The 23948-nt window shown below is 36.2% G+C and overlaps 1 non-coding gene across 1 annotated transcript; it reads left to right on the top strand.

Annotated features, from left to right (window-relative positions):
• The first annotated feature begins 23462 nt into the window (after positions 1-23462).
• LOC128281156 (small nucleolar RNA R71) lies at positions 23463-23568 on the top strand. The gene has a single exon (XR_008271368.1). It is a non-coding gene; the product is annotated as a small nucleolar RNA R71 (small nucleolar RNA).
• Positions 23569-23948: the final 380 nt, after the last annotated feature.

Genomic DNA, 23948 nt, shown 5'->3' with positions numbered 1-23948 from the left:
TAGTACACTTTAGGCACTCATTGGGTGTGCAAGATAGCTGGTCGAAAATGCGGATAGTGTTGTCCAACCAAAATTCAGCTTGCTCGGCACCATCATTGTCCGTAGCTTTAAATTCAAGAGCCCTGTTTTCGATTTTGTCAACTGGGGCTTATTTGATCTTATTTGGTCGAGTTACGGAGGTATTGTAGGTGCGGGGTGGTATTAGTCGGGAATGGAGGTTGTGGAACAGTAGTATTAGTTCGAATGTATTGGTTGAACCAATCATTCATTACTGTTGTAGAAAGCTTGTCTAGCTTCATCATTCGGATTACTAGCAATAGGTTGAGAGTCCGTCGGAGCTGTCCCTTGTGTGGGAGCAGGCGCTACACTCTCAAGATCATCAGCTACCGCTCGGTCAGGATCGGGATCCATTACTATAAATAAGCACATTTGCAAATGTCAGAAATCACCACACTATCAAATAATCACATAAAATGGCATGTATAGCTAAACCCAATGCATTACGGTAGTCCTAGAATCGACTAAACCGTAGCTCTAATACCAATTTAATTGTAACACCCCGTACCCGAGACCGTGGCCGGAGTCGAACACGAGGTGCTAACAGACATAATATATTTATTTTCACAGTCCATTTAAAAAATTCCAGACAGCTGGCTAACTGTGTCACTATCACCTTAAAAATCATATCTTGAGTTCCACAACTTGAAAATCAGTTTCGTGATTTTTCCCTGAAACTAGACTCATATATGCATCTACAAATGTTTTTCTAGAATTTTTGGTCCAGCCAATTAGTACAGTTTATTAGTTAAAGTCTCCCATGTTACAGGGATCGACTACACTGACCTTCGCGCATTACGACCTGGATATCTCCCTGTACAGGGCTTCAATACTTATGAAGTTTGTTTCTATAGAAACTAGACTCAAAGAGGAATCTATACATATATGGCATGACTTCTAATTATCTCTGGTTAATTTATAATGAATTTCCAAAGTCGGAACAGAGAATCCAGAAACCGTTCTGGCCCTGTTTCACGAAAACCTAATTATCTCTTAACATACAACTCATATGACCGTTTCGTTTCTTCCATATGAAATTAGATTCATAAAGATTCATTTACATAATTTATTCACTATTTAATTCCATTCCTACTATTTTTAGTAATTTTTGACATCCACATCGCTGCTGCTGTCAGCATCTGCCTTTAAGGTAGACTTTACCTATTTCATAGTTTCCATGATTCAATTAGCCCTTTTTGCATACATAGCACAAAGTATAATCATGATTAACCATTCCAATGGCTAATCGTTTCCAAACATTTCCATACCTCTTAGTGATCAACATACAAAACGATTATAGTACTATGCTAAAACGATATAAGCCATTTTCGCATGGCTATCCAAATTTACACAAAATCCATGGGTACATGACCAACAACAAAAGGGTAGTCCTATACATGCCATTTCAAAGTTCAACCAAAATTGTACCAAAAGGGGCTTTGATAGTGTGGGAGACTTCGACTTCCAAAAATCCCGAGTTTGATAGTGACGAGCCAAAATCTATAAAACAGAGAAACAAAGAAACGGAGTAAGCAATTTATGCTTAGTAAGTTTTGAGCAAGGGATTCCAAGACAACAAAAGCATAGCATTCATATAGCTAAACGGATAATTTCATATGCACAAATTCTCAATATCATACTTACTTCACATTACCAACCCTTATGTTCATATACAAAAGATCTACTTAGCCAAAGGCGGTAGTTCGTTTATCAATGACGAATACTTATTTGTAAGGGCTCAACTAATTCAAAGCACATACTGAAACATACCTCATTGTTGGGATTTCACAAGCGTATTAACTGAAATTTTTACAGCAAGTTCATTCATTCCCGAATCACGTACCTTCGAGTTTAACCGGATATAGCTACTCGTTCAAATACCTTCGGGACATAGCTCGGTTATAGTAGCTCGCACAAATGCCTTCGGGACTTAACCCGGATTTAGTAACTCGCACAAATGCCTTCGGATCTTAGTCCGATTTAGTAATTCGCACAAATGCCTTCGGATCTTAGTCCGGATATAGTCACTTAGCACAAAGCCTTCGGGACTTAGCCCGGACATCATTCGAAGAACCATGCACACATATATCAATAAATCATGACACTTCCATATTTCATTTTCATTACCAAAGCTCAACACAAGACACTTATCATATTTACAATTTCGGCTCAATAGCCACATACAAAGAGCATGATTTTGATTTACTTAAGACATAATCTAATCGAATCATAATTTAAGTTCCATTACTCGAAAACTTACCTCGGATGTTGTCGAACGATTCCGATGGCTATTCGACCACTTTTTCCTTCCCTTTATCGGATTTAGTTCCCCTTTGCTCTTGAGCTTAATTTAACAAATAAATTGATTTAATCATTTGAGCATCGAAAAGAGGAACTCAAGGTACTTAGCCCACATATATTCATTAGACATTAAAGTCACATATGTACGGAATCATGAATCAAACTCAACACATTAGTTAGTACTCTCCTTAGCCGAATTTTCTAAGTCAAGATAAAGCCTTCAACATGCTTACCTATGCCCGAACAACACATCAACCTATGTACTCATTCATGTGGCCGATTATGCATGTCTATGTTGAGGCCAATTATATACTCAATACGACACACAAATGGCATACCTTTTACTAACTAATGCATTACATATTATAACTCAATACGCATCCATCATGTACTCCATAACCGAAACACCATCATATGTAAGTATATACCTTGAGATATTGTATATGTCATACCAATACGTCATGTGCAAACATATATATATATATATGTGCAAGAGCCGAATCTCAAAATTGATTATAACTAAACATGAACATAAATCCAAAACACAAATCTTACCTACCATGCAATAAGCATAAATCATACTTATGGATATACCATGGCGAATACATCACAACACCATACCATTTCAATTTTGGTCATGGTTAAACAAAGAACTTAATGTCTCACTAAAAATGCTAAAAAGAAAATCCAAGAGTCATCAATCCACCATCACATGTATCATTATCAAGCTTCATATTTAGCATGCAATGGCATTAACACAAAATCCACCTTGGCCGAATATCATCCCCATGACATAGCAAAGATTTGAACCATGGGCTAATTAGAACTCAAGCTAGCAACTAAAAACATGCATGAATCTCATGGCACAACCTCAAACATACCTTAATCTAGATACGAGTATGGCCAAACCTCTTCCTAATCCTCTTCCAAACCAAACATGAGCAAGAACTCCTTCCTTCTTCCTTAGAATTTTCGCCAAAAGAAATGAAAAGGATGAACAAATTTTTTCTCTCTTTCTTCAATTCACGGCAATGGGGAAACACTCACACCATTCTTTTTTTTTCCCATTTCTTTATTACCCATACTCCTTATTTTATTTTTTTCCTAACATACACCATTGTCACAACATGTTTTATGAAATGTTTTGCCCATCACTCTTTGTCATGGCCGCCACTAGCAATTAGGGGGAAATTTGACATGCAAGTCCTCCTTTTGATTACATGCACTATTAGGTCCTTATAGATTAGCCTATCACATTTCAAAAGTGTCACACAAGTCCTACTAACTGAATTCACATGCAATCGACTAAATCGAAGCTTGAAATTTTCACACATTCATAATTACATATTCTAGACAATAAATATTACGTTCAAACATTTCGGTGACTCGGTTTAGCGGTCCCGAAACCACTTCCCGACTAGGGTCAATTTTGGGCTGTCACATTTAGTACAGACAGATAATTCAGAATATATTCATAAAAATTCAGAATACTTACAAGCTTGGACCGGAGATTCGGAATGCCACCTTCAGAAGTCCAGATTTTAAAAACCAATTTTTTTTGACAATCTTCGTTTTTGTAAACCCATTCCACAGCCGAGTTGTTGCAACTTGGCTCTGATACCACAAAATGTAAACCCCAAACCTGGCCTAGACGTTATGACCGGATCCGACGTGCCACATCAAAAATGTTAAAAATATTTTTCCATTCTAAGTTCAGAAAATCGTACTTGATGTTCAAAGGATTAATTCATTAAGGGTTAAAGTGAATGGAAGCTGTGCACCAGGTAGGAAACCGGAAAAAGGAGGTGAGTCCATCGGACTACTTAAGTACCAAGCTCTTTCGGATCCAATCCTAGACATGCACACCGCCATTGCCACACTCTAACATCGTGTATATTTTTAGGTTACCATTGAAATTATATCTATTTTAGAATAAAACGTATTTAAGTTTGTAAAATGTTATCATAACAGAAGCCTTGTTTGTAATCGTGTTACTTCGAAATCAGTTTATGTTTTTGGAAAACGAACCCTAGATCTAGCCCATTTTGATAGTTAATATAATTTAAGCTCATCATGATAAGTTATAAATCGAAACCCAATTAAAAATAATCATAAGCGGCCTTATTACATAACAAAACCCAAATCATCAAAGTAAAGAAAATTGAAGTCCAAATCACCGAAGAAATCCATATTGCGAATCAGTGGCCACTCAAAATCCTCGCAGCTCCAAGCCCACTATGGTGGGATTACTGCATGGATGAAAATAGGGATGAGTTTGGAAAAACTCAAGTGTAAAATTAACCCAACCATAGCCCATATCATCTCAAACCATAGAAATGAATAAATTGGCCTTAGCCTGCAATGTAATCTGAAATTAAGCCCATAGGCCCATAACAGATCGGATCGATATTTCATGTATATGCAAAACCCAACACATAACCAACCACATACACCCCTTACCAACCTTTCACCATGTGGGAGACTACTCGACCCACCCAACCGCTACATCGCCATTAATTATGCAAAGATGGTCGCTAGAATGAATAATGTGACAGAGTCACCAGATATCTGATAATCGTGGTAGAGCCACCAGAATAGAAATATGTGGCAGAGCCACCAGATCAGATGATTGTGGCATAGCCACCAGGACGCTTCCTCCAAAATATAACCCATGTCCCCATGCAACAAATATTCATTCATGGCATACATCATACAGATTTAAATCAACATGCTTTTCAGACAAATTTAACCCTAGGGGCATATTGGTCATTTACACCTAGGGGTATCATGGTAATTTTCCATACATAAGGGTATTGTAGTGATTTAGCTACTTCTAGGGTTTTCATGCATATCCTATCCATTTACGTACTATCGTAATACTTACGCAAGATACTTACCAAATTGAGCCCATTGGCCCATGAACCCGATTTTTGGCCCATTAAGCCCACATTATCAAAATGTACGAATTCGCACGTACTGCAGTTTATTACCTTCAGAATACCAAACATGCAAACCCAACTATCTTATGAGCATTCGCACACTCGCAAATTCCCAAAATACCAACTTTCAGGAATTTCGGCTTTTGCCGATCTAGTCTATGGGAGGGTGTCAGTTACACACCTGTTTTGCGAAAATTCATTGTCGAGATCCACGTACGAACTGCCTACAATTAAATCACTAACATATTACTCTAGATATCGAATTAATTCTGAGTAAATAGCCCCTTACCATATTCAGCCAAACATGCTTAGAACCTTCTTGCTCTTACCTTGTTGCCGAACTATGTCTTAAATCCAAAGATCTGATCGTTCCACTTGTCCAAGCCCTTGATCAGCAGCCTCTAAATCACACCATTTAGCAAAGCAGAATAGTTATTACAACCCTTTAAGGCTACAAGTCCAGATCGACAGCCTCCCTAACATTTAGGGATTTCTGCCTTTCCTAAAATACGAAAGAAAGACTATATTTTGAAACTACTTACCACCGATTCCTTCGACCAATGTTTCCAATTGATGCCTACTTAAATCCAATGCCGCTCTACCTTCAAACGATCACCAAATTCAAGCCTTCAGTGTTTTCAATATTCAGCTAAGTCCCTATGAAAGTGGGGTTTTCGACTTTTTTGCAACTAGAAAAAGATGAATTAATAGGGTTTTACTATGGTCTTGTCGAAAAAAACTTGAGGTTTAAAGGAGGAAAGAATCGGCCAAAGATGATAAGCAAAATAAGAGAATTTTGCTAGGAAAAGTCGACACAGAAGAAAGTGTAGCTTTTGGGATTTCGGCTTTTTATGGCCAAAGGATATGAAGGTTTTGAAACGTCTGAAGGGAAGGATGGAGATGAACAAGAGGTTAGAAGGGTTCATCTTTGAAGGAGAAAGGAGAATAAGAAAAAGGTAGATGAAGAGAGGTGAGAAAAATGAAGAGGTAAATGGTCAGCAAACGGCCCAACTTCCCCTTAATGCCGAATTTATACTGACCTTAACCCTAGCTGAATTTTGCCTCCCCAAAGCTCCCCTTGGCCGGCTAACTCTTGCTCCTCAAGAGTCCATTATTCGGCCAACATAGCTCTCCCTAATCAGCTCCTAAATTCTCTCCCTTATCCCCTCCTTACTCAATCTCCTGAGCAACTCCAACTCTTCCTAACAGTCTTTCACTTCAGTTCCACTACTTACCTTTTCCATTCATAAAAATTAATCCCTTATCTGCTGTCATTGTGACTTGAACCTGGGTCCTCCCAATCATCCACACGCCACTTATAGCATTCCCAGTGGCGTCACTTAGCCACTTTACCACATACTTCCTTGTGATTTATTTTACATAATTAATACCTAAAAGCCCAATTAACCAGAACCCCTTTTTCTTATGGAATTAAAATTAATTAAAACTATCGGCCTTAAGCTTGGGCCTTCTAGAGGCCCACTAATGTACTTAATCCTACGACAAACAAACAGGACACAGAATTTTTAAATTTTTCCAACATTTTTAAAATTCCCAAAAATTGGGGCGTTACAGGTAGGATATGTGTTCTTAAGGATACAGAGTTGATTCAGAAGATTCTTAATGAGGCACATAGTGGTTGTTTGTCTATTCTTCCAGACAGTACAAAAATGTATTGTGATTTGAAGAAAATGTAATGGTGGCCAGGTAAGAAACGAGATATCTCAGAGTTCGTTTCGAAATGCTTGATTTGTCAACGAGTAAAGGCTAAACACCAAGTACCTTTGGGTTTACTTCACCCTGTGATGGTTCCCGAGTGGAAATGGGATAGAATCACCATGGATTTTGTGACAAGTATGCCTTTGACTCCGAAAAAGAAGGATGTTATTTGGGTTGTCATGGACAGATTGACGAAATCGGCTCATTTTATACCAATAAGTATTGATTACTCACTTGATAAGCTTGCTGATTTGTACCTTGCTGAAATTGTTAGACTTCATGGAGTACCTATTTCTATTATATCGAATAGAGATCCGAGGTTCACTTCGCGATTTTGGGAAATGTTGCAAGAAGCTTTGGGTACGAAATTGAATTTTAGTACAACTTTCCATCCGCAAACCAACGGTCAATCTGAGAGAGTAATTTAGATTTTAGAAAGACATGCTTCGATGTTGTTTTCTAGAATTCCAAGGTAGTTTGGGAAAAATATCTACTGTTGGTTGAATTTGCCTACAATAGCAGTTTTCAGTCAAGCATAAAAATAGCGCCTTATGAGGCATTGTATGGCCAGAAATGCTGAACTCTATTGTACTAGACAAAGCTTAGAGAGAATCAGATTCACAGGGTTGACTTAGTTAGAGAAATCGAAGAAAAAGTAAGGGTGATCCGTGATTGTTTGAAAGCTGCTTCAGATAGACAAAAGTTGCACGCGGATTTGAAAAGAAAAGAGATTGAATTTTAGATTGGTGATAAGGTATTTTTGAAAGTATCTCCATCGAATAAAATTCTAAGATTTGGCCGTAAAGGAAAGTTAAGTCTGTGATTTAGTGGGCCATATGAAATTATCGAGAGAATAGGACCGGTAGCATATCGGTTAGCTTTGGTATCTGAATTGGAAAGGATCCACAACGTCTTTCATGTGTCTATGTTGTGCCGTTATAGATCAGACCCTTCGCATGTGATTTCACCTACAGAAGTTGAGATTCATCTGAATATGACTTACGATGAGGAGCCGATCAAAATATTAGCCTGGGAAGTAAAACAGTTGAGAAAAAAAGTATAACTCTTGTGAAATTATTGTGGCAAAGACATGGTGTTGAACAGACTACTTGGGATCCTGAGGAGGCTATGAGAAAATAGTACCCAAACATATTTTCCAGTAAGATTTTCGAGGACGAAAATCCCTAAAGGGGGAGAGTCGGGGCTACCCAGAACAATGGTTTCGGGGCCACAAATCTGACATTGAAAAATCTATTTTTATTACATTTTTATGGTTTACAGTTTCACAGAATGATTTCGTGAAAATTTCATTCGAAAATTTTGACGTTTAGGCACTCAATTTAGTTAAAAGGACTAAATTGTAAAAAATGAAAAAGTTGAGACTTGTTAAAGGTGTCCAATTACTATGAGATTTTAAATTTGAGGTCCTTAGTTAGCAATTAGACCATTTGTTAAATTAGTGGACAAAAATGGACACGGCAAGATAAAATTTTAAAGTTTTGAAAAAAGGGCATTTTGGTCATTTGGTAAATAAAAGAATAAAAAGGGAAAGTAAAGCCAAATTGTGTCCATCTTCTTCAACCTTGGCCGAAAATTTCAAGCTCTCCATAGCTAGGGTTTTTTCATCTTTCAAGCTTGATTGTAAGTACATCTTAGTCTCGTTTTTAATGTTCTTTACATTTTTGAAGTCATTATCATCCGATCTATCTATTTCTACCATTATTTTGAAGTAGGGTTCATGTTTAAAAATTTATCCATGTGTGACATGCATGTATTTTGATGTTTGATGGAAGATATTGTATGTTTAAGGTGTGATAAACAACTTTTACTAAGTGTTTTTTAGTGAAAATGCATAAAAAGGACTTGTTTGTAAAAGTTGTGAAAATGGTAGTAGAAATGTGTTTTTATGAAAAATATGGGCTATTATGAACATGATTTAGGTTCGGCTAGGCTTGGGTAACAAAGAAAATGGATACATTTCATTTTACAAGCATAAGGACTAATTTGTAAATATGTTAAAGTTTAGGAGCAAAAATGTAATTTTTTCATAAGTTGATTTTTGGACAGCATTGAGTAATGTGATAATTAAATAAGTTAAATTTGCTATTATAGATTAAGAAAAACGAAGTTCGAAATCGGGGGAAAAATAAGGTTATTGACGATTAGGTCCATTCCTACCATTTTGTACCAAGGTAAGTTTGTGTGTAAATAAAGGCAATGTTATACTTGTATTGTTATATGTTTTATTATGCATGAATTGTATAAATGATAATATGGGCACGTTCGACGATGAAATGACAAGTGAGAAATCCCGTTTGAACCATATGCTCCGATGTAGTGTTCTAGAATTCCAAGGTAGTTGTGAAAAATATCTACCGTTGGTTGAATTTGCCTACAATAGCAGTTTTTAGTCAAGTATAAAGATGGAACCTTATGAGGCATTGTATGGCTGAAAATACCTAACTCCATTGTACTGGAAAGAGCTTAGAGAGAATCAAATTCACAAGGTTGACTTGGTTAGAGAAACTGAAGAAAAAGTAAGGGTGATTCATGATTGTTTGAAAGCTGCTCGTCATACGCGGATTTGAAAAGAAAGGAGACTGAATTTCAGATCGAAAAATTTCATTCCAAAATTTCATATCGGAAAATTTTCATTCAAAAAAGTGCAAAAGTTGAGTTCTACTTGTTAAAGGTGTCCAATTGCTATGAGATTTAAAATTAGAGGTGCTTAGTTGGTAATTAGACCATTAGATAAGTTAGTAGACAAAAAATGATATGAATAGGTAAAATTTCAAAGTTATGCATTAAGGGCGTTTTAGTCATTTGGTAAATAAAAGAATAAAAAGGGAAAATCAAGTCAAAATTGGTGTCCATCTTCTTCACCTTGGCCAAAATTTACAAGGAGATCATAGCTAGGGTTTCTTCAACTTTCACATCCTAGCCCCGTTTTTAATGCTCTTTATATTTTTGAAGTCATTATCATCCGATCTATCTATTTCTACCATTATTTTGAAGTAGGGTTCATGTTTAAAAATTTAACCATTTGTGACATGTATGTATTTTGATGTTTGGTGGAAGATATTGTATCTTTAAGGTGTGATAAACAACTTTTACTTGATTTTTAGTGAAAATGCATAAAAAGGACTTGTTTGTAAAAGTTATAAAAATGGGTAGTAGAAATGTGATTTGATGAAAAATGTGGGCTGTTATGAGCATGATTTAGGTTTGGCTAGGCTTGGGTAACAAAAAAAATGGATACATTTCATTTTACGAGCTTAAGGACCAAAATGTAAATATGTCAAAGTTTAGGGGAAAAATATAATTTTGTCATAAGTTAATTTTTAGACAGCATTGAGTAATGTGATAATTAAAACAAGTTAAATTTTCTATTATAGATAAAGAAAAATGAAGTTCGGACCTTGACCGGGGGAAAAACAAGGTTATTGATGATTAGGTCCATTTCCTACTATTTTGTATCGAGGTATGTTTGTGTGTAAATAATGCAATGTTATATTATGCATTTAATGCTTAATATTTCATAAATTATATGATTGTTTCTATGGAAATATTCAATGAAGTTTTGACGATGAGAAAATCCCGGTTGAACCTTAAGAATAGTTTAGGATACAAGTGACATGCCACTAGGAAACTGATCATGATTTTTGTGTGACAGGTTTTATATATTTATAAAGAATCATTCTTGAAGCTAACTATTATCACAATGTAGGCAAGTGTACCTATCGAATAGTAGTACAGTTTTAGCAAGACAGGATTGTCGAACCCAAAGGAACTAAAAGTACTAGTAATGACTGTCTTTTTATTATCTAGCCTAAGAATAAGGGGGTTTGTTTTAACTAACTAATTAACTAAACTAAGAATTCACAAAAAATAGAATTGGGGGATTACTTTTGGAAAACGATTGAATTAAGACAATACTTAAGGAAGAATCCACCTAGACTTAACTTGTTATTCTGACTCCGAAATGAACGATTTATTCATTTAACTTGTTCCGTAGAGATCCCTAAGTTATGTTATTATCCCTATTCAAGACTAATAACGTCTAATCCCTAGATTGAATAATTGAGACTTTTCTCTACTTAACACCCTAGGGTTGCATTAACTCGATCTATGGATCCCCTGTAACAGCCAAATTTTCAGTGGTGTCAGAAATAGTGATTCGAGATCACTAAATCCGATGAGTAAGTTTAGAAATTTTAATAAATAATAATTATGGGCCAAGCGCGAACTTAAAAGAATTTTTTTAATTAGTGAATTTTGCGATTTTAAAAGAATTAATCAGGTAAATTGGGTTGAAAACGAGGTATCGAGAACTCAAATTCATAAACCGAACCATAAATATTTTTATAAATATTTATGGAGTGTTATTAAGTTAGTATTAAAGTTTCGTTAGAAAATTTTAACGTTTGGTTAGTCAATTAATTAAAAAGGACTAAATTGAAAATAGTGCAAAATTTGTTAAATTGTGATTAAATAGTTTAAGTGATTAAAAAGGAGGGATTTAAAAGGCAATTGGACCCAAATTGTATGGGCCGGACGGTTGGGCAAGAAAATCAGCAAAAAGAGAAGGAGAAACAAGGGCAAAATGGGAAATTTTACAAATTAAACATATAAAACAAGACAAAATTGAAAAATCTAGAGATATAATCATTGTTCTTCAGTAAAAATGCCATGGGAGGTCTAAAAGTTGCTGGTTTTTCATACTTTGACATATGGGAGTTCAATTCTTGTCCTTTTCTTTGAGATTTTTATGTTTTTGTGACATTTACAATTAGGTCCAAGTGTTTAATTCATTAGTTTTTGATTTTATGGACAAAATTGAAAGCTACCATTGATAAGTATTGGCTGTTTATGATGAAATAAAATGAATTTGAAGCTTTGATTTTGTTGTTTGATGATTTTATCAAGTAATTTCATTAGAAATTGATTTTAGGATCTAATTGTGAAAAAGTTGTGAATTAAGGTTTAGTGTTAAAATTCTAATTTTTAAAGGTTGTATAATAGTTTATAATGATGGAATAAAATGTTAATTGAGAAAAATTAGGTTAATAGATGGGCTAATTGAGCAAGAACTGAATTGTATGACTTGTGAAATTTACGAGGAAAAATGGTAATAAACATCTTGAACTAAAACAGTTTTGGACAGCAGCAGTAGGTTAACTTTGAAAAATCACCATAAATTGTAAAAATCGAATTAGAGGATGAAAAAATATTGAATTAAATATTATTGAGTCTAGTTTCTCATAGAAGAAACGATGTAAGCAATTGAATTGTAAATTATGAGATATAATGAATTTTGTAAGACAAGGTTAGAATGAATTCGGGTTCCCTTGTTTTGACTTTGAAAAATCACCAAACATTGGAGAAAATTTATTTGAGGCTAAAATTTATATTCTTAGAATCCTTAATGAGTCCATTTTCAATAGAAATCAACGGGAACATTATCTGAGTTCTGTAATGTGATATAATTAATTTTTAGTGAAGAGAGGGCAGAACTGTCAAATAGTGAAACAAGGGAAAAATTAAATGAATAAAATTTACTAATTGGATAAACCAAAAATTCTGAAACTTTTATGGTGGAATGATATGTAAGTCTAGTTTTAGAGAAAATTTACGGATCTTAATTTGGAGCTCTTTAGCTCGGATTATAAATAATTGAGTGACTATGACTCGTGTGAACAGCTTGATGTGAGCATTAATAAGTAAATTGTGAAATAGTACTTACAAGAATGTTATATACATTAAGGATGTGCAATGGAGAGGAGGAGGAGGAAAATAAATGATATATGTTTATAAGAAAACAGTATGAGAATGATACATACATGACATGTATATATATAACTAGTTTCAATATGATGCTTGTTGGGTATGAAGTTGGATTGAAATGTCTCAGGCAAGTATTTTATTCTGCGCATCTGAAATATGGTATTTTATGAAGATATTATCTAGCTCTAAATATGAATGCTTGATGATTAAGTTGAAAATATTTGGTAAGATGATAATCATGGTATAAAAGTATAAGTGGTACCGTAATAGACAAGGTAAAATGAGTATGAGAGATACATGTATGATGACATACAAATACTGTGTTTGTAGTTTAATTGAGAATGTTTAATCATTAAATGAATACCATGTTATATGCTTTTGATTTTGTATGAGTGTGTAAGAGATTAAGGTTGACCAAGGCTTGGAAAATAGCTTAGGTATTGGCCACACAGGCAGAGACACGGCCGTGTATCTCAGCCGTGTATGGAACACGACTTTAGGAAACAGGCGTGCGATGTGGCCGTGTGTCCCTAAATTGATGATGATGTCATAAACAGAAAGCTCCACGGACAAGGGACACGGACGTGTCCCAATCCACACGGGCGTGTGGAATCCACACGGCCTAATCACATGGGCATGTGGGTACTGTTCACAAGTAAAATTTTTAAAAAAAATTAAGTGAAAATTTTTATGAGAAATCGGTTAAGTTCCGACTTGATTTTAATGTTCATGTTGGGCTTCGAGGGCCCAAATAAAGGTCGTTATATATATGATCTCAGAAAGTGAATAGTAATATTTTGATTAATTTGTAAATGTTCTGTTTGTACTGGTAACACTCTGTAACCCTGTTTCGGCGACGGATACGGGTTAGGGGTGTTACATCCCCTTATTAGGTTTCACCCTAATCCGGCAAAATCTTGTCACCTTATCTCTAGGCGTGCAATCAACTCCACTTAACTATGACAATTGTACTCTTAGAAAGGGTCTATTCCTCCTTTGAATAAAAGCTTAACTTGAATCACTATATTGGAATATCGAAACAAGAATTAAGAACACATAATTAAGAACAAGTCAAATATTTATCATACAATTCAGAAAATAATAGAAAGATTCGTCTTAGGTTTCATTCCCCTTAGGTATTTAGGGGATTTAGTTCATAACTAAAAAGGAAAACATCTCAGAAGAATAATGAATACAAAACATAAAGAAAACCCAAAACTTCTGGAGGGAAATTGATGGGAGATTTTCAGTCTTGATGGTGAATCCGGCTTCTGAGATGGATCAATCGACTTTCCTTGAGTAGTTCCCTACCTCCTTCTCTGTGTGTGTCCCTTTCTTACTCCTCTAGGGTGTATTTATAGGCTTTGGAATGCCTAAGAACCCTCGAAATTAGCCTTTTCTGAATTGGACTCAACTTGGGCTCGATAGGGACACACTTGTGTACGATTACTTCAGGCCATGCTCGAACCTGTTAGAATGGCAAGGGCATGTGTTCTACCCATGTGAGTCGTGCTTCGATTCTGCCAAATTGACATGACTGTGTGGTCTGCCCATGTGAGGAAGTCTAGGCCGTGTTGATTTCCTACTTTGGCCCATTTTCTCCGTTTTTGGCCCTTTTCTCGTTCCTTTCGCTCTCCTATGCTCTCGTAAGTATAAAACATGAAATTAAGGCATTAGGAGCATCGAATTCACCAATTTTAAGGGAAAATCATCCATAAAATGTGTTATGCATGAGGTAAAAATATGTATAAATTACGGTTTATCAAATACCCCCACACTTAAGCATTTGCTTGTCCTCAAGCAAAATTCTCAACTCATAATCAAAATAAATTCTTCTTAACTTATAATCTTTATCAAAAATATCTCAAACTAATTCATGAGCAGTCGTACATTGAGAATTCAACTAAAAGAACATTAGAGCTTCAAACATTCCAAGTTGAGTATTTAATCATGCAAAACTTAGGCATCTCCCCTTATCTAAGTGGTTACCTTGATTCGAAATCTCAAGGAGTTTAACGTCCTCACTAAAGATTCACTCAAATCACTCAAAGTGTTTAAGGACAATGAAAGTAGCACTCATCAGTCAATATGAAAAGTTATTACCATAGGCTTGCATGAAAATCACATCTCTACCACTATAAATTGAGATGATACATCAATCAAAAGGTCTTTAGAGGGTTGTAACGTGGCTTTGGTTAGGGGATGTGGTCACAAGTTGAAAGAAATGGTTAGAATCGAGATTGAATTGGAAAATCACTTAACTAGAAAAAGATTTAATCATCATTTGCGTACAATAGAGCTTCTTCTCAGAATATGGAACTTAAATACTTAAGCTCAAAAGCAAAAGATTACTACTAATGTGTATACACAGCTTTTTTTTTTTTAAGAACAAGTTAAATAACATAGACTAACTATTAAGAGCAAGACATGGCTGAACAACTATTTCTATTCAAATCTCAACAAAAATAGGGATAAAATTTAATTTAGGGGATTTCAACAATAATGGGTTAAGGGTTAATATTAAGGGTAATACAAGAAATGGCTTGTTAGGCTCAAGGGGGTTCATTAGGGGTTAATCGTGGAGGTAGGCTTTTCATGGCATGAGTGGGTTAATCCTAAGTGCCTTAATCATTTTGACATATCAAATCAAATGGTGTGGTCTTGACATGCATAATCAAGCAAGTTCTAGAATAACAGTTCAATACTGACGCACTCAAAGCAATAATAAAAGTGAGCATGAAAGAATTAATAGATGCTCAAAAGGCTCAAAAATCTCACAAGAATTATGCTTTTGATGTTTAAAACTTGTTAATTCCAACTCAAAGTAATACCTAAACTTTAGGGAAACAACCTAAAATTTTAAATTCTTAAAAATCAACCTATCATGCTTGATTCTCTAATGTCTTAAAGTTTAAACAATCAATGCATAAATGCCTATGTTTTAATTCAAGATATATCAATCAAAATCATAAATCAATCAAAATTTATCCTAAATATGAAATGAGAGCTTTTCAAGAGAATAAGACAATCATTTAGGGATTTTTCTGATAGTGAAATGAATACCCCCCCACACTTAAGATGTACATTGCCCTCAATGTACAAAGATAGATATATAGAAAAGAATGTCAAAATAAGATAGGGAGAGAAGTGAAACTTCCTGAGTGATGAATGAATTTCCTTGAACTGGAGTTTCGGAGAATAATTGACGTGAGGGTGGATGAGGATACTCCGGCAGTGGTAGAGGTTCATTTGTCCATAAGTCCTGTGCCAAAAGAATATTATATCTGAAATTGGTTATGGTCGTGGTCGAGTAGGACATGGTAGTCGTGGAGAACCTTTCCCAATGGAGTTTCGAGTCCCTGAGTAATAGTGAGCTTTGGAGCTTTTTATAACTGTTATAACATTAGGAACTCTTTTAAAAAGTATATAAGGAAGAATGATTACTCGGTAGGAAATAGCCAGAATTCAAAATTGTTAAATAAAAATTATAAATCCTAATAAAAATAAGATGAAAGAAAAATAAAAAGTAGTCTTAAAATAAAAGTAAAGTAAAAACATAAAATAATAAATAAAAGTTTTTAAACATCTTCATCGCTAGTTGGTTCGCGAGGTGGGGGTGGCGATGAGATGTGGAGGTGCTAACAGATCTGCTGTAGAGTAGCATCAATATGGTCAAATTGTTGAAAACACTGCTATTCGAATCGGGTGAGGCGCTCAGAAATGTCAACATATGAAGCCACCACATGAACTGGACGAGAGGGTGGTGGTAACTAAGACGGTGGGTCCTCGTGCTGTGAGGGGACATCATCAGTAATGTCCTCGGGGGCCTCCTCCTCGTTAGATTGGACGAGAAGATATTGAGAAGGGTAGGTTCCTCGGTGCTTTTCGACCATCCTCATGCTTAGCATGCTCGAGATGCCTTATGGAGACATCTGGCCAATAAGGGTCAAGGATGATTCCTGGGCCGCGATGTTGAGGAGTCAGAAGTGTCGAGCCAACCGAGTAACATAGGCCAATGGAGATGACCTCCTTCCTATGCTACTCCGTCTGGTGTTGAATAGTGAGGGCAATGAAATAGGCAAGGTCGATGACGTGCCCGTGCAACATACACCATAGAAAGTAGGTATCGTGAGTGTTGACAACGCCAGTGCTATCTCGTCTTCCTATTAATGTGTGAGCCAAAATAGCGTGTAGGTACCTCAGAGATGGAGGGAGAGCCGATGCCTTGGAGCGGCTAGGATTATAGGTGGCTGAACCTGGTAGTAGTGCGTCCCAGCACCGTGAAGGAGAATGATGGATATGCCGGTTGAGAGTATCTAAGTCATTCTCCTCCTTGAACTACTCCGTATATAGGCCCAATGCAATGCCGAATTTTGGGGCGCTGAGCTGGCGGACTAATCCGTCTAGGCGAAATTGCACTGTGCCGAGATCATCATAGTTTGTCATTACGGTCTAAAGATGAAACGTTGAGCATAGTTCCATCGTGAGCTCGAGATATGCTGGCTCGATGATCCCAAAGAAAATCTCCAAGGATCAGTGGTTAGGAGGGCCCGAATTGCATCAGCCAACTGAACTTGTTCTACTGCAGCCGAGTCGATGTAGCGGCCCGTAATTAAAGGTCGAGCCCGGAGTATTTGAAAAAGTTCTTCTTGGGGCCCGATAGGGAATTGCAGAAAAGGGTGGTGAATTTCCGCGGCAGGACCCGAGGAAGATGACGCTCCCTTCCTTTTCTTTGAAACAGGGGCAGCGGTCTTCTTTCCTCGTGAAGACGACATTGTATACCTGCAATATAAAGAATAATAATAGTAGGTAAATGAATTTGAAAAGGAAAAAAAAACCATGAATTTGAACTAACAATTTTAGCCAAAACTACTAATGCTAACCCAACACAACCAAAATAATCAATTGGATAGCCTAATTTCGTGACATTGGGATGGTAATAGCATGGGAATGAGCATACTAATGTCATGGGTATGACAATAGAATGAGGTTTGCCTAATAACTCGATTTAACACGAAATGTATGATAAATAACCTAAGAATGAAAATTAAATGATAGAATAATGAGTAAAATGAAAAATAGTATGAGAAAAATGAAGATTATTTTGATAATAAGCATTAGAAATAAGTAAAATAGAAGTGAAAGGAGTAAACAAACGCTAAGGGAGAGAGATAAACAAACGCTAAGGGAGAGAGATTGAGCGTCAAAAATGGAGTGAGAAGCGGTGCACGGGTGTGGCAGGGAGGGCGTGTGGACTTGCAGCGGCTAGGGTTAGGTTTTTTTGGGTGAAGAAGACAATGAATAGTGCAGCCTATTTATATATTTTGGGGTACACGGCCAGGTAACACGCTCGTGTTCCCCAATTTCAGCCCGTGTGATTCGCGAATTTTGAATTTGGGCGCGTCTGACAATTGTCCCATGCCCGTGTTCCTTGGGAGTGTTCGTGCACAATGCCGTGTCTCACAGCCTGTTTGGCGTTGTTCACTTTTCCCACACTCGTGTATGTAGTCCTACGCCCGTGGTAATTTAATAGGTTCGACCATTGTTTCTTGGCACGGGCGTGGCGCACGCCCGTGTTAATTTGACAGGTTTGGCCATGGTTTCAATGTACGGGCGTGTCGCACACCCGTGTTGTTTTGGCAGGTTCGCCCACGGCCATGTCGCACGGCCGTGGCGATTTATCGTAGCCTGTGCTGGGAAGAATCTTTGTCCTGTTTCCACACGGCCTAAGCACTCCCGTGGGATAGGCCGTATCTGTGTGGGAAACCTGTATTCAAGAGCTCTGTTAGTAAGTTAAGTGTTAAACACTAAAATTTAAAGAAGTTAATACAGTTAGTGCTCGGGTTGCCTCCCAAGAAGCGCTTATTTATAGTCTAAGCTCGACTTACCTCTCCATTGAATGGTCATGGTGGTTCGAGGAGTTTATACTCCTCGTTCCTGCTATCATTCTCAGCAAAATAAGGTTTTAGACGAGTGTTGTTTACCTTAAAAGTGCCAAACCTGGGATGACTTACCTCGACTGTACCGAACGGGAAAATGCTAAGGACCTTAAGAGGGATTTCTTCATTCAGTTTGGTAGTGATAATGTGAGGATCTGCGACATCTAATAATACTTTATCTCCAACCTTAAGTTGATTTGGGAAGGTATTGAGCTCGTTCTGGCGTAGTTTTAGTTTATCGTGTCTTCTCGGCTTATGCGTCCCCCGGCTTATGCATCCCCATTCATCTATCTCCTCGATTTGTAGCCTTCGATCTTTATGAATAGGTCCTCTGCTACTGCTTAAGAATGGATCTTGTACTTCCTTCAGACCTATTTCCTGCAAAGTAGGTTGCACCATATTGTTAGTTCTAGTAGAATGGTTTAGATGATCACCTTCAATTTCCGATGTGTTTCCAGAATTGCGATCTTGAAGGGTGATTGTTTTGTCTCCCACACGTAGTATGAGCTCACCTGTGCCAACATCAATAATCGTTTTAGCAGTTGCTAAAAAGGGCCATCCTAAAATCAAAGGAGTGTTGCTATCCTCCTCTATGTCTAGAATAATAAAGTCAATGAGAAATATAAATTTATTGATTTTAACTAGCACATCTTCAATAATACCCCTAGGAAATCTTATAGTTTTATCTGCTAATTGAATGCTCATCCTAGTCTGTTTGGGTTTCCCAAGACCTAATTGTAATATCCTGAATTAGGGCTTAATCGGAATAGTGGTTTCGTGACCACAAATCTGAGATAGAAATAATAATTTTATAATTATTTTGATGATTATGATATGATTGCATGATTGTGTGAAATTTTCGTGATGAAATTTTATGCCTAAAGTGCTTAAATTGAAAGTAGGGACTAAATCGAATAAGTTGCAAAACTTGCATTCTAGAAGTTTTTAGTATGAAATTGTTTTGGAATATTAATGAGGAGGTCTTAAATAGAAATTTGACCAATTTTAAGTTCATGGACAAAATTAGGACATGGAAGGAATTTTTGGAAAGTTTAGTAGTAAGGGTATTTTGGTCATTTAGTTATTAAAATGAATTAAAAACAAAATTAAAAGCCAATTTTTGTCCATCTTCTTCATTAGGCCGAAATTTCAAGGGTTCTCCATAGCTAGGGTTTGTTTCAAGCTTCCAAGCTCCATAGTAAGTGATTCCAAGCCCGCTTTTAATGTTCTTTACGTTTTGGAATCCTTAGCTCGATTAAGCTTATGTTAGCAATAATTCAACCTAGGGTTTATATTTGGAAAAATACCCATATGTGAAATTTGTGTATTTTGATGTTTTATGATAGAATATGAGGTTTTAAATTATGTTAGACAACTTGTGCTACTCGGTTTTGAGTGAAAACGAGTAAAAGGGCTTAATTGACAAAAATACCTAATAGTCACAAGTATATGTTTGAGAGAGAATTTGATGTTTCCATAGAAGGGAAAAATGATCAGCATGTTATAAAACATAAGAATAAGGAATAAAGTTTAATTCCCGAGCCTAGGGGCAAAAGTGTAATTATGCAAAAGTTTAGGGCAAAAGTGTAATTTTTCCAAAGTTCGTATTAAATGCTGTTTTGATGAATGTATGTATTAAATAAGATTAATTTGGTATTATAGATCAAGAAAAACGAGATTCAAGTCGCGATCGAGGAAAAGAAAAGATTGTGGACTAAATTGCAAAATCTTTATATTTTGGTACCAAGGTAAGTTCATGTGTAAATGTAGTAACATAATTGTCATTTTAAACAATTTAATGTTGTTTATATGATATGATGCTGATTATTATCATGAAATATTATGCTTTGTGGTTATTGTTGAATAATATGTTAATTATGTGAATTACTTGATGAGTATGAACTATCACCGAAGTACCGATTTCCATATTTCGTGGAAGACGGCAAAGATGTGTGATCGAGGAAAACGCCCGTTTGAACCTTAGGAATAGATTAGGATACAAGTGACATGTCACTAGGATGGTTGAGCATCCGAACTCGTTGAGTTGAGTCCGAGTTCACCTATGGATGCGAATGTCGCAACTCATTGAGTTGAGTCCGAGTTCGTGAGATGTAACTAGGCATCCGAACTCGTTGAGTTGAGTCCGAGTTCACTTATGGATGCGAACGCCCGAGCTCGTTGAGTTGAGTTCGAGTTCACTTAGGGGCGGGTTACATGATTTCTTGATTACATATGAGGCAATTATGTGCAAATTATCCGTGTATCCTAGTTGTATTCCGATGTGTTCAACGGGTGAAATTTCTAGTGAAATGGAAGAACACTTAAGATGCAAGTGACATTTTGGTAAGTGTTGTGAAATGGACACTTGGGACAGGTATGTTCTTAACCCTCGGGTTGAAAATAGATACAACAACGATAAGGTGGTAAGATGATGAATGATGTTTAGAAATATGACATATGTTTTGGTGATACCATGCTAAAGTTGTTTGGTATATTTGTATTGTTATGTTACTTGTTATTTACATATGAACTTACTAAGCATTTATGCTTACTCCTCCTCTTTATTTACTGTAGTTTTGAACAAGCCACCAGAATCGGGACAGTCGAAGGTTCGATCACACTATCCAAAGGACTTTCATCCGGGTAAATGGCTTGTAAAACTTAAGTATGGCATGTATAGCAATATACTTATTTTATGTAAATAATTTTATGATATGGCCATGTTTGGTTGAGAAAATGTTTGATATTGATAAGTCATGGTGATGGCTAATTTAGATCATGTTTGATATTATAGAAGTTTAATAGGTTATCTAGTTCATAAAAATTCATTGAAAGATGAAACTTGCCTTAAAATAGAATATTCCTGCAGCAATGACATGAATTTGAAAAATCACTAAAAATAGTATAAATGGAACTAAATGATGAGTAAGTTATGAAATTGAAGCGTAATGAGTCTATTTTCATGTGGATTGAACAAAACAGGCATATAAATTATATTTTATGAGATATTTAAACTTTTGTGAAATAGAGCCAGAGTGATTTCTGGATCCCCTGTTCTGACTGTAAAAATTCATAATAAATTTTAAAAAAATAATTAGAAGTTTTCTTTATATGTACAGGTTCTTTATTGAGTCTAGTTTTAATAGAAACAAACCTCATAGTCATTTAATTTCTGTATAGAGAAATATCTGATTCGTAATACACAGAGGTCAGAGCAGTCGAACCCTGAAATAGGGGAGACTTTAACTAATAAACTGTACTAATTGGCCCAACCAAAAATTTTAGAAAAAAATTAGTCAATAGATATATGAGTCTAGATTTAGGAAAAATTTACGGATCTTGATTTTGAGTTTCTTAACTCGAGATATGATTTTTCTTGTAACTGTGACGCGGGTAGTTAGAAAGCTGTGAATGTAGAAACAAATGATTTGAAGTTCTTAATTTGATAAATTATGTTCGGTAACCCCTCAAGCTCGACTTCGGTGACAGTTTCGGGCGTGGGGGTGTTACACTAATTGTTTGAACATTTTTTAGGGCATGATGTTAAAACTAACCCCTAAATCAGCTAATGCATTATTAACATCTAAACTACCAAATAAGCATGGAATTGTAGCACTCCCTGGATCTTTTAGTTTGTTGGGTAGTTTATTCTATAGAATAGCTGAGCAAATTGCGTTTAGCTCCACATGCGACGCCTCGTCCAACTTCCACTTATTTGCTAAAAGCTCCTTTAAAAATTTCATTGCGTTTGGCATCTGCGATAAAGCTTCAATAAATGGTAAGTTAATATGTAATTTTTTTAAGAGTTTAAAGAATTTACCAAATTGTTCATCTGAACAGTCTTTTCTTGTCGTGTTGGGGTATGGCACACGAGGTTTATATTCGAAATTCACTGATTTTTTTTATTATGACCTACCTCACCTTGACCTTTGCTCACCACAGTTTCTTGCCTCGATTCTGGCTCAGGCTCAACAAACCTTTTTCATCTTGAACATTAATCACGTTGAGCTGTTCCATTGGGTTGGGTTCAGTATTACTTGGCAAGCTACCTTGTGGTCATTCGGAGATTAGTTTGGAAAGCTAGCCTATCTGAGTTTCGAGCCCTTGGATCGACACTTGTTGATTTTTAAGTGCTTTCTCGGTGTTCTAGAAACGGGTTTTTGACACCGAGATAAATTTAGACATCATTTCTTCAAGGTTCGATTTCTTTTCCTGTTGATAGGGTGGTTGTTGAAAACCTGGAAGATGTTGTGGTCTTTGATTTCCTTGACCGCCCCACGAGAAATTGGGATGGTTCCTCCAACCTGCATTATAAGTGTTACTATATGGGTTATTTTGGGATCTAGAGTTATTGATACCCATATATTGGACTTGTTCCTCCTCGATGCTAGGGTTGAAGGTTTGATACTCTGTGCATGCTCCTCCTCCACTCGTCTCTCACCTCATTACTGGATGTACCTGAGTAGAACCAAGTAAACCATCAATCTTTTTATTTAGAAGTTCTACTTGGTTTGATAGCCTAGTAACTGAATCGACGTTATAAACGCCTACTGTTAGTCCTCATGACTTGCCACTGATAGTTATTTAGTGACATCTCTTCAATAATTCGTAAGCCTCTTCAGGTGTTTTGTTGTTGATGGTTCCCCCGGCTGCTGTATCAATCATTTGCCTTGTCGAGGGGTTCACACCATTGTAGAATGTTTGAACTTGCAACCATAGAGGTAATTCATGGTGAAGACACCTTCGCAGTAGGTCCTTGTATCTCTCCCATGCATCGTAAAGAGTTTCTAAGTCCATCTGCACAAATGAAGAGATATCATTATGTAATTTTGCTGTTTTAGCCGGCGAAAAATATTTTAATAAAATTTTTTTGCTCATTTGTTCCCAAGTAGGAATTGACCCTCGTGGTAACGAGTTCAACCACTGTTTAGCTTTGTTCCTCAATGAAAAAGGGAATAACCGAAGACGAATGGCATCGTCAGAAACGCCATTAATTTTAAATGTATCGCAGAATTCCAGGAAATTTGCCAAGTGAGTGTTTGGATCCTCATCCTACAAACCATCAAACTAAACAAATTGCTGTATCATTTGAATAGTGTTAGGTTTTAGTTCAAAATTATTTGTAGCAATAGCAGACCTAACTATACTTGACTCAGTTCCTGTTAAAGTAGGTTTAGCATAATCATACATAGTACGAGGAGCAGGATTT

Source organism: Gossypium arboreum, chromosome 9 (genome assembly GCF_025698485.1).
Source record: "Gossypium arboreum isolate Shixiya-1 chromosome 9, ASM2569848v2, whole genome shotgun sequence".
In the NCBI taxonomy this organism is placed as follows: Eukaryota; Viridiplantae; Streptophyta; class Magnoliopsida; order Malvales; family Malvaceae; genus Gossypium; species Gossypium arboreum.
This window is presented reverse-complemented; position numbering and strand designations above follow the sequence as displayed.